General features: G+C 43.1%; 1 protein-coding gene and 1 long non-coding RNA gene across 2 annotated transcripts in view; both read right to left on the bottom strand.

Moving 5' to 3' along the window:
- Positions 1–5,811, bottom strand: part of FERMT2 (fermitin family member 2) — a 95,571-nt gene extending 89,760 nt beyond the window's left edge. Inside the window, exon 1 of the mRNA XM_034992286.1 lies at positions 5,728–5,811. The gene's annotated coding sequence lies outside the window, so the exon portion shown is untranslated. The remainder of the gene's footprint in view (positions 1–5,727) is intronic.
- Positions 5,812–9,210: 3,399 nt separating this feature from the next.
- Positions 9,211–10,816, bottom strand: part of LOC118002053 — a 45,023-nt gene continuing 43,417 nt past the window's right edge. The window contains exon 3 of the long non-coding RNA XR_004676930.1: positions 9,211–9,315. This is a non-coding gene — a long non-coding RNA (uncharacterized LOC118002053). The remainder of the gene's footprint in view (positions 9,316–10,816) is intronic.

The following is a 10,816-nucleotide window of genomic DNA, read 5'->3' as shown; positions in this document are numbered from 1 at the left end:
TAAAATGATAAGAAGCTGTCTTGGTGTTGAGATCATGGGAGATTTTTTCCTTCATTTTCTACAAACTCCAAAGCTTTGCATTCAGGACTTTTCTGTCACCACCTTAAATTTCATCCAGCATCTCAATTTCTCTATGCATGCCATCACATTCACAATGATGGACACAGCTGATGGAGAAGCTGCTGGACTCCGTGGCAGGATTTTCAGGGGTTTCCTTTTGTCAAAGTTTCTTAATATCCCCCAAATAAAACATGAGTTCTTTGAGAGCAGGGACTTAAATTCTTTGCACTGCCCACAAATTTACAAATAGCTTGAAACAAAGAAAATGAAAACATGCTGGTACCCAATCAATACAAATGTCAAAGAAACAGTAGGTCAGGGAGAAATCTCATTACTAGGGAAATCCTGGCTTTTAAAATTTTATGTGTTTGTTATTTCCACATCTTATCTCAAAAAGATTTGTGGCAATGTATAAGGATGCATAGGCTATGAGATAGCATACATTGTAAGTGGCACAAAATTAGGGGCAGGGGGAGGCGGGAAAGGGAAGGACAGAGATTTAAAATGAAGCCAGGAATGAGCATTGTACCTTAATGACCTTTGCAAGTGTTCCAGTAAGTCCTGAATAACTCCTGCTTCTCAAATATGCCTCTGTAGAACCAAAAATATCCATATCCTTTCTGAATATTCCCCTTCCTTCAGACAAATTTTTCGAAGCTAACTGTCATGTCTCAGAAACCCTTTTAACACTCAGTTTCCACATTCTAGTTCTTTTCTCACTTTCCAGTGAGTACTTTCTGAACAACCTCCCACCACAGTGCCTACTGTGCTGACTACTGCGCACTTCTTGAATGTTCCCTACATTTAGTGACAGAGGGGATGGTTAATATTGTAAATAACAGCCCCATTTCTCAACATTTGAAATAGCTTAGTTCTAGCGTGACAAGAGACTTTCCTATCTTTAGAAAATCAGCAGTTTATGTTTGAGCAGTATAGCGCCCGGGAAGGCAGTGACCCTCTGTTAAGTACCATCGGAGGAATAATTAGATTACGATGGGTGCAGCCGGTCCCTTCGGCCTTCTTTTTGAGTATTTCAAGCTGGCGCTTGTTTTGAAGATGAAAGGGGAGTCAGACTCCAATTGCTGAAACTGGTTTTTTTTTTCCCCTGTTTATCAAGTGATTGGCTTTCAAGTGCATTTCTTAAATGTTTACTTCTACTTAATGTTTTTCAGTATATTCAGATGTGGAATCTTATCTGAAATCCCCCACTAGAACCTCCAAGACAATGCAATACTTGTGATACTGACATCATGCTGAAAAGTAGCTGAGAACTCCAGTGTTTGGAAGAACAGCCCAAGCACTGAAAGCAGCAATATCCAAATAAGGTACCAAGCACTGGTCTTAGATTTAGACCAAATGATACCTCACAGATGTGCCGTCAAATGCAGCCCTTGGGCTGGGTAATCCACAGGTTGATTTCAGCTTTTTCTCTGAGCCTACCTAAACTGTGCTTTTATTTTTTATTTTTTTAGATTATTTATTTATTTATTTGAGAGAGAGAGCACATGAGAGGGGGGAGGGTCAGAGGGAGAAGCAGACTCCCCGCCGAGCAGGGAGCCCGATGCGGGACTCGATCCCGGGACTCCAGGATCATGACCTGAGCCGAAGGCAGTCGCTTAACCAACTGAGCCACCCAGGCGCCCTAAACTGTGCTTTTATATTTCTAAAAGGTTAATACAAAATATACCCACTGGGTTTGAAAGAAAGAGATGTTGGGTGATAGGAAAAAATAAGGTTTGTGTGAGTGTGAATGTGTATGGGTGGCTAAAAATGCACTTAAAACCACCATATGAGGCCAGCAAGATGAAATGTAATGAATTATTCCTGTCGAATACCAGGTGAGCAGAATTCTTCATCCCAGGGATTGCCAAAAATGGAAGATACTGGTAAAGCTACTAAGGAGGTAGAAATCAAGGGGCATGGAGTGTGAAGAATGGGAAGGAAGGTTGCAAGGGCCACTGTTTTTATAAAAGTGGTAGTCACTGCGAACGGCAAGAAAAGGACTGGCAAACCTAGAAACAGGGCAGATTTGCCGGGGGTGGGGATGTTTCGACACAGACTCTGAGATAGCAATGAAATCTATTTCAAGGGGAAAGAAATGCGCTGCTTGTATTTGCCACTCCAGAGTATAGAAAATTTTTTGCAGGAAACCACGCTGGGGGATACTTTAAAAACTCTTTTCTTTGATTTAATTTTGAACATCATGTCATTTTGTGAGATAGTCTGTCCTTGACAAAAATATGAAGGGTTCACACATAGGCTCACACAAACAAGGTAGCTAATTGTGTGCTTAGTACAGTGCAGGGCACAGAGACACGTAGATGTATAACACGTCACAAGGTCTTAAAGGAACATCTATCTAATGTAGGAGGCTTATATTTAAAACATCATAAAGGATATCCACGTGCAAAAAGAATAAATTAGGCCCCTACCTTACACTGAATACAAAAATTAACTCAAAATGGATTACAGACCTAAATTTAAGATCTAAACTCTAAAATTCTCAGAAGAAAACATAGGAGTAAATCTTTGTAATCTTGGATTAGGCAATAGCTTCTTAGATAAGACATCAAAGCAAAAGCAACAAAAGAAAAACTAAATTCAATTTTATCAAAATAAAAAAATAACTAAATTTCAAAAGACAGCATGAAAAATGTGAAAAAATAACCCACAGAATGGGAAAAAAATTTGTAAATCGTATATCTTTTAAGGGACTTATATCTAGAATATATAAAGCTATTATAAATCAACAATAAGACATAATTAAATGAGCAAATAATCTGAATAGGCAGTTCTCCAAAGAAGATATACAAATAAATGGTCAATGAGCACATGATTTTTCCATCTTTTGCCTAGCATTAATATTTATGTACAAGTATTTAAAGAAATGATTCATTAAAAAAGCCAGAAGGGGGGCGCCTGGGTGGCTCAGTCGGTTAAGCGTCTGCCTTCGGCTCAGGTCATGATCTCAGGGTCCTGGGATCGAGCCCCACATCGGGCTCCCTGCTCTGCGAGAGGCCTGCTTCTCCCTCTCCCACTCCCCCTGCTTGTGTTCCCTCTCTCGCTGTGCCTCTCTCTGTCAAATAAATAAATAAAATCTTTAAAAAAAATAAAAATAAAAATAAAGTCAGAAGGGAGAAAAACTATCACTGTAACATCTAAATCGTGAAGTACAAACCCGCTATGAGGACTATGATAACCTAACCTCCAAAAGAAGGTCATCAGGGAAGTCATAGAACGTCTTTATGAAGAAGCTAAATCTAACTGGGTCTGAAGAATGGAGTTAGGCCTATCAAGAGGAGTAGTATGTGAAATCACGAGGCAGAAGTGAGCGTGGCATGCTCACCGCTATGGAGAAGAAAGGAAGAAATGCCCAGAAGATGCTCTGGGGAAGAGTGGGCATAGAGTGAGGCCAGAGTAGATAGGACAGAAGTTTGGATTCCGAGACAGAAAACAGTGAGCCATTAAAAAGTTGGTACATGGTAGTAATATCATGAAAGTTCAAGTAAGACGAACCCAGTAAAAATAATGCATGATGGATTGGAAGAGCTAGGGACTAGAATCCAGAAGGCTGGTTTGGAATCTGCTCCTAACTTCGGTGTAAGAAAAGTAATAGGGATTGAGGGGTGGACAGAAGTTCAAAAGAGTATGGGCGCCTGGGTGGCTCAGTTGGTTAAGCGACTGCCTTCGGCTCAGGTCATGATCCTGGAGTCCCGGGATCGAGTCCCGCATCGGGCTCCCTGCTCGGCAGGGAGTCTGCTTCTCCCTCTGACCCTCCCCCCTCTCATGTGCTCTCTCTCATTCTCTCTCTCAAATAAATAAATAAAATCTTTAAAAAAAAAAAAAGAAGTTCAAAAGAGTTATTGTCAAAAGCTTTTGAGCATTTTTGGTGTTCTAAGTGCAGTGCAGCACACTTTAAATGTTCCTCACAACAACCCTGAGTTTTTATGATCATCCTTATTTAATGTGAGTTACCTGATGGCCAGAGAACCGGAATTAAAACCTAGGTCTGAAAAAAGAAAGTCATACATGCTTCATGCTTCAAAGTTTTTATGTTTGGGTGACCAGGCAGGAAGAACAGTGGAGTTACTGAACTGGGAAATGGGAAATAGGGAGGAGCAGATGTTAGGGAGTAAGGGGAAGACGGGACGTTTTAAAAAAGAAATACTCAACTTGGGCTGAGAGCCGTATATCCCAGTGGAAACATTTAGAGGGTAATTAGATAAATAAGCCTGGCTATCTTGTGAGGGGATCAAATCTCTGAGAGAAGTCATTAACATAGAGGCAAGCCTGAAGAGATGGCTCCACCCCCAAAGGAGCCTGACCCAGGGGTAACTAACTGCTCCCCAAGGGCAGGACTCAGGAAGAAGAGTCCTCTAAGGCAACAGAGGAAAGGATCAGAGGTGAAAAAAAAGATCAGGTTAGTCCAGTGTCAGGCAAATCAAAGGAAGGAAGGGCGGAGTGGGGGGCGGGGGAAGAAAGGATAGGAAAAAGCAAGGAAAGAAAAAAACATTTCAAGGAGGAAAAGGTGGTCATCACTATCAAATGATGCAGAGGAGTCCAGGAGAATAAAGAGTGATTGAAGAACACAAAGACTGGCAAAAATCATTGCTCACCTTGCAGAGGACAATTTTATAGCTGGCTGAGACAGGTTTCAAAGAGCTGAAGAAGCAAAAGGGATGTTTATCAGTGAAAGGAAAGCAAGAACTAGTACGGTAATATGGAGGTGCCACAGGAGCAAAGATGCTTTTTCAGAACAAAGGAGCCAGGAGCGTGCATAAAGACTGGAAAATATAAGGGAGAAATAGTTTGCTTAAACCTAAAACCAAGATGCCTCTGGGATTTGGGTCTAATTCCACAGATTCAGGGGAAATAGGAACACCCCTTGCCACGATAGAAGAAATACCAGTTTGCAAGGATTGGATTGGGTTATTGGAAGGCTCTAACCATCTTACACAAGTAGAAACACACAGCGGGATATAGCAAATCGTGCATAAACATATTTAAATAAATACTGTTAATATTAGCCAACAAGAGGGTGGGGCTGGCTGGGTTATTGTGCTGTTCAGTGGACTCCCTCCCAGGAGGTCAGATTGGGGCCCGGATGTAAGAAAGGAAGGATGTGATTAAGAGATTATTTCGGTACAACTAGGGCAGATTCCAAGGCCCATAACAGAGAACCGGGGGTGACAACACAGATGCCAACGTGCCCAGCCCAGAGGCGCTGCTGGGGACCCACTGGCCTGGGACAGCAGGGCCACCACTCGCAGATCCCTCCAAGGCCACAGGCTAAGAGGCCATTTCCCCACCACTGCCTTCGTGCAGTCAGTTCCGACAACACACCAGAAACTCTGACTTGTTCAAGTGTTTCCTGGTGAAGGATCACGCTAGTCTCCTCCCTGATTTTCAGTGTTATTTAGTGTCTAGCTGGTTCCTCCCAATTTTTAGTGGCAGGTAAAACACGGACTGACTCCCAACCCCCATTCTGGGAAATGATCCCTGCTCTTTGTGCTTTGTATCACAATGTCCTCTTCACATGCATAAACCTTCTCTTCTTCCCAAAACAGGAGTTGCAGTTCCACTGAAAGAGCCAAACCAGAAAGTCACCTACAATTACAGTTGCCCTAGGGCCAACCCCGTCCAACGTAGGACAGAAGTACCTCTTACCTACTTGCTCCTAAGAAGGCGCTCAGGTGACAGAGACTTGACTGCAGCTGAACATCCCCATCTGGTGCCTGGGAGGTGTCACTGCAAATCTGTTCTCTCCTTTGACCTGCATTCAACAAATAATTAAGAACTTTAGTAAGCAAATGGAAAAAGCGTCCCTGCACCTATTAAAAGATAAACTCTTCATTTTTGGATCCCATCCTCTCTTTCAGACTGTGCTTTTGGAGGTTTCCACCCTATTCCCACATCAGAAGTTTTTTCTGCTTCATCTAATTCTACTCTTCCTTCCAGATCATTACCATTGCTGAATAAACTGACTCTAGCACCTCCATTTAAAGAAAGGAAGAAAAAGGTCTCTCTTGATCACATGTATCTCTCCACTACCTGTTCAACTGCCGTGGTCCTGTAGAACACAAAACCACTCAGATGAGACACCTTTATGCAACATCTCTACTTCCTCAACCCTAAATTACATTTTAACTTGCCCCCAAACTGGTCTCTGTTTCCACCATTCCCCTGAAACTGTTCTTACAGTCACTCATGACCTCTGTGTTGCAAAACACATGGTGCTGTCTTTCTAAACGCTCGCTCCTCTTGGAATTTGGAAGTTGCCACATCCTTGTTTTTCTTCTACCTCTCTGTCTTCTTTTTCAGTCTCCCTTGCTGGCTCCTTCTCCTCTAGCCCATACCTAAATTTAGCACAGCGGTGTAGACCGTCTGGACACTCTTTCCTTCTCTATATGCATTTTCTCTCTAGCTGATCTCCTCCTCCTGAGAGACTTACAATACTGTCCCTATGCTGATGATTCCCAAATGTCCAGCCCAGACCTGTCCTTGGGGCTCCAGAGTTGGAGATCCATGTGTAATAGGCATTTCCAACTAGTGTGTACAGTGTGAGACTGGCTCTACCCCAATATCTGTTCCTGCTCCAGTATTTTCCATCTCAGTAAATAGCACCACTACCCATCCATTCACTCAGCCTAAAAACAAAACAAAACAAAAAACGAGGTATCAGCTTTACCACCATCCCCGCCCACCCAGCTGTGACAAATTTAACATCTCTGCCAGGGACTAATTTAACACCAAATCTGTCTCTGAAATCAATCCATCATTGATCCACTTCTCTGCATCTTCACCATCATCATCCTAGTCCTAGCCACTGTCTTCTCACTTGGATTATTTATTCAGTAGCTTCCTAAGTGGCCTCTCTGCTCTCTCCCCACGCAGTCCATTTCCTACACAGTAGCTAGAGTGATCCTTTAAATGTGCAAATCACAACATTTACTCTTCTCTTAGAAACATCAAGGGTTTTCCATCAAGCTTAGGATAAAACCCAAACTCCTTACATGGCTCAAGAGGCAGCATGGGATCTGGGCCAACCTACCTCGCTGAGCTCCTGCTCACTGTCTCTGGTCCTAGAGTCCTCGTCCCTCTTCTGTCTTAGCACTTGCCTTTCTCCCTGCCACTGCCCTGGCTCTTCCCAAGACTTGGTCTTTCTCAGCCCCAACATCATCTCTTCAGAAAGGCCACAGAGTTGATAGTAACCTTTGTCTCCACCCCCAAATTACTTTCTATTTCCTCATCTGCTTTTTTTCTTCCATAAAACTTAACAAAAATTTGAAATTATCTCATGTGTTTGCTTGTCTCCATCCCACCCAGTCTTCCCCTCTGCCTAGAATGTAAGCTCCTCGGAGGGAGGGAACTTCCAATTGCATTGTGATGACTAGCTCCTGGGGCACCATCAGTGTTGTAGTCCATGTGAATGGAGGTCCTTGTGGGAAACTGCCCTTGTCTGCCTTGTTCAGGGTCATATCCCCCAGCACCTAGCACAGTGCCTGTCATATGGCAAGTGCTCAATAGTTGTGAAATGAATGAAAGAATGAAATGTAGCATGCCAGATGAGCCCAGATGCACATCCCAGATCCATGCCTCCAAGAAACTTAAACTCTAGAAGATCATTAGAACCAAGAGTATAAACATCACATATAAATATTGATGTGTTTTTCAGGGCCACATGCATATTGAGTAGCATGGTGTCTCTGATCTCTGAGCTGTAAACAAGTATGTCAATGTTCATAGGTACTGTCCTCATCTTCATACAAAAACAGCCCACTTGCGAAAATCAGTTTGCATTCAAGCCATGAGGTTTTTTTCCCCTTCCAGTATTAAAAAAAAAAATCAGGGGCACTTGGGTGGCTCAGTCCGTTGAGCGTCCAACTCTTGGTTTTGGCGTAGGTCGTGATCTCAGGGTTTTGAGATCAAGCCCCTGCCTCGGGCTCTGCACTGGGTGTGGAGCCTGCTTGGGATTCTCTCTCTCCCTCTACCCCTCCCCCCACTAAAAAAAATCATTCTCCAGTCTTCTCCACTGTCCTTGAATAGTCAACCCTAGCCCCTTCCAAACTAGACTCACTCCTCCCTCTCCCATGACTTCATCTCCTATTTCCATTGAACATTGAAGCCATCTGAGTAGAAACCCCTTGACTTATGCTACTGAACCTTTAATCCTACCTGCATCTGCACAAGGTGCTTTCTCCTCCTTGGCTGCCATTAGGCAGAAGAGACATCTGTGTTCGTATCAAAGGTTAATCCACCTGTACCTTGCATTCCATTTCCTCCTCAATTAATAAATTCTCAATTATCCATTTCCAGGGTCTTCAGACTTTCTCAACCCAGAGACTTCCTCTCAGCATTTAAATATGCTCCAGTTTTCCCCAACATTTGAAAGACTGGAAGGAAGACAGGTCATGAAGTTCACCCCGGACTTCACTGTCTCCTTAGTTGCTGTCCTCCCCTTCATAGATATCAAAACTTCTCAAAAGCATTTTAAGCATTGTCTTTTATGCTCACTGTCTCCATTTCCATTACCACTCTCTTACTATGGAACCAATTTCATCCTTGTTTCTGCCTCCTGTTCAACTAAAGTGGCTCATGTTGGGCTCATGAATTACCTCCATCTCACTAAATTTGAAAGGCGTTTTAAACTCTCATCTTAAAATTACATAAATAAATAAATAGCCCTCACCTGATTTGATTTCTTGGCAGTTCTTAAGCCTTTCATCCTTGTAACACTTCCCTTGTCTTCTGTCACGCCATATTTTTTTCTTGGTCTTCCCTTGCTTCTTCTCAGACCCTTTTGCTGGATCATGTTCCTCATCATAACCATGATTTGTTGGAGTCCTTGAGGTTCTGTCTGAACCTCCTTTTGTTCTCATTCAAAGATCTCTTTTTAGGGGGCTCACCCAGCCTGTGGCTTGAACACCAGCTACATGTTAATAACTCCCAAATTTAAATCACCAACCCAGAATTCTCTGAGTATTGTCAAAAACTGGCCTCCATGCTTTGGAGCAAAATGTCACATGAAGACAGAGTTTGGGATAAAGAGGAGCAATAGCTTTATTGTTTTGCCTGGCAAAGGAGGCTGCAGCAGGTTATGGCCTTCAAAAAAACTGCAAGCCCGCCCTGGAGGAAGGGGCTGAAGGGTTTTATAGGGAAATACAGGATCTAGCTGGTTTTGACCAGAATCGTGTGCTTGCTGCCAGCCCCCTTTGTCATGTCTTCAGGGTGGTACCGGGTTCCTGAAACAAAAGGCTAAGAAGGGAGGAGGGGAGGTTTATGAAAGAGAGGAAGAAGGTTACTTTAAAATCGAGCTTCGCTGAAGCATTAGTGCAGCCATTTCGGCTTTTGTTCAATTTTATGCTTTTAAGAGTTTCCATGAGCTCTAGGGTTGTATACCTAATTGCTTATTGCAGGTCTCCACTTAGGTGTCCCACATGAGCCTCAGACTCAACGTGCACACTACTGAACCCTGCCTGGGTCTTTCCTTGTAGGGTGGTTCTCAATCCAACTGCACAGACCAGATACTTAGGAGTCATCTATGATACATTCTTCACCTCTTTCCTCTTCTTCATCCATCATCAAGTCCTGTTGATTCTTTCTCCTACATATTTATGAGATCCATCTACTTCTCTCCATCTCTACTGCCACCACTTTAGTGCAAGCCTGATCAGGTCACTGTCCTATTTAAAACCATTCACTTTAAAAATAAAATAAAATAAAAAATAAAACCATTCAATACCTTTGCCTTTCTCTTAGGAAAAAGACCCTAAATCCTTACCATGCCTCCAAGGCCCTGACTGATCTCATCCCCACACACTTTGCCAGCCTCATCTGGTCTTTCTCTTTCTCACTCAGCACTACCTTGCAGTTCCTCTAACCACACAGACTCCCTCCAGCCTCAGGTCTTTGTAGAGGGTTTCCTTTACCCAGACAGCTCTAGTTTCCCTCTGACCCTTTGTCTCCTTAATGACTACTATCCTTTAGATATTAGTAAGTAACAGATACTATTGATGCTTTGGCCCAGAGCAGTGATTTTCAAAATGTCATCCCTGGACCAACAGCATCAGCATCACCCAGGAATCTGTTAGAAATGCATTCTCCAACCCCACCCCAGACCTACTGAATCAGAAACTCTGGGATGGGGTCCTGCAATCTGGGTCGTCCCGGTGATTCCGGAGATTTGGGAACCCCTGCCTTATAGTGTTTATATAAACTTCCTTTGTCTCTCTGCCTGAGGGGAGGCTGCAGGTGCTGAGAATTTAACACCCCTGGAGTGACCCTTAACTATGGAGGGATGGGAGGTGCTGGGTAAACAGCCCAGTCCCATACCCTTTAGTAAGACATTCTAAGGGATATTCCACAAAGTTTCTCGGAGAGCTCCCAGTAGGACTGAGGTCCAGCTTACCCACAGTGGTAACTTGCTCATTAATGATGTCCCTTGACACCGCGGGCTTCCATTGGCCTTCTCACTTCTAAAGGTGGTGAACATATGAACACATATTGAATAATTTTGCATCTCTGAGGTTTAATCAATCCTCATAAATAATAGTGTTTTGTCTGTGAAAAAATGGGGATGAGGACACGTCCCCCTTCTCACCCTCACCACACCTGGAAATCTTTGCCCATCTCTGTTCCTTTTATGCCTCAAGAGATGAGGAGTTTGTTTTGTAGTTTAAAGCCCAGATTATTCGTTTGGACTGTTTGGTTAACAGGTAAATTTACTGTACGTTAAAGTTTGCACCTATATACACTT

Source organism: Mirounga leonina, unplaced genomic scaffold (assembly GCF_011800145.1).
Source record: "Mirounga leonina isolate KUSES-001 unplaced genomic scaffold, KU_Mleo_1.0 Mir_82, whole genome shotgun sequence".
Classification (NCBI taxonomy): Eukaryota; Metazoa; Chordata; class Mammalia; order Carnivora; family Phocidae; genus Mirounga; species Mirounga leonina.
This window is presented reverse-complemented; position numbering and strand designations above follow the sequence as displayed.